This window comes from Panthera tigris, chromosome A1, assembly GCF_018350195.1.
Source record: "Panthera tigris isolate Pti1 chromosome A1, P.tigris_Pti1_mat1.1, whole genome shotgun sequence".
NCBI lineage: Eukaryota > Metazoa > Chordata > Mammalia > Carnivora > Felidae > Panthera > Panthera tigris.
The window spans coordinates 38,287,935-38,289,106 of record NC_056660.1 but is presented as its reverse complement, the minus strand read 5'-3'; the positions used below and the strand labels follow the sequence as shown (position 1 = coordinate 38,289,106).

The 1,172-nt window shown below is 34.6% G+C and overlaps 1 pseudogene; it reads left to right on the top strand.

Annotated features, from left to right (window-relative positions):
* Positions 1-622: 622 nt before the first annotated feature.
* On the top strand, positions 623-794 carry LOC122232422 (annotated as a pseudogene).
* The last annotated feature ends 378 nt before the right edge of the window (positions 795-1,172 follow it).

The window sequence follows — 1,172 nt, the reverse complement described above, 5'->3', positions numbered from 1 at the left end:
AAAAAGAGAAGAAATAAGTGCTGGTAAGGATGTGGGTAAACAAAACCCTGGTGCACAATTGGTGGGAGTGTAAATTGGTGCACCCAGTACGGAAAACAGTATGCAGGTTCCTCAAAAAATTAAAAATAGAACTACTGTAAGATCTAGCAACTCCATTTTTGGGCATTTAACCAAAAACAAAAACACTAACTTGAAAAGATACATGCATCCCCACATTCACTGCATTATTTACATTAGCCAAGATATGGAAACAACCTAAAGTGTCCAGTGATGGATGGATTGATGAAGAAAATGTGGTCTATATACACAACAGAATGTTATTCAACATAAAAAAAAGACTGAAATCTTGCATTTGTGACAACACGGATGGACCGTGAAGGTATCATGCTTAATGAAATAAGGCAGACAGAAAAGACAAAAACCATATGATCTCACTTATATGTAGAATAAAATAGACAAACAAACCTAAGCTCATAGACACAGAGAACAGATTGGTGGTTGCCAGAGGCAGAGGGTTTGGGTGTGAGAAATGGTGAAGGGAGTCAAGGGTACAGTAATACAATAAGTAAGTCACTGGGATGTAATTTACAGCATGGTGACCATAATTAATAACTTTATTGTAATCGCTTCTCGGCCTTTTGGCTAAGATCAAGTGTAGTATCTGTTCTTATCAGTTTAATAACTTTATTGTATATCTTAAAGTTGCTGAGAAAGTAGGTCTTAAAAGTTTTCATCACTCACACACAAATTCTGTAACTGTGGTGATCATTTTGCAATACATACAAATATCAAATTATGTGGTACAGCTAAAATTAACAAAACATTGTATGTCAACCATACCTTAATTTTAGAAAACCAGAAGCGTAACAAAAAAAGCTTTGAGATGTGAGATGCAACCAAACAATACTCACGGAAAAATTTATAGCTATAAAATTGACCCAATAAATAGAAAATACTTTCCCTTTCTTTTCTAGATATTAGATAACTAGGTAATTGCAGAGTCACACCAGGGATAGTACCATAAACATCTTCAGGGGTCAAAGTATAATTGAGATATAATAATATGATCAACTTAACAGATGTCTGAGCCGAGAAACAAATTCCTAACCATTCTTAATGTCTTCAGTTAGCAGACTGCTTCAGTCCATTGACTTAACTCCCTTTGAATAAAA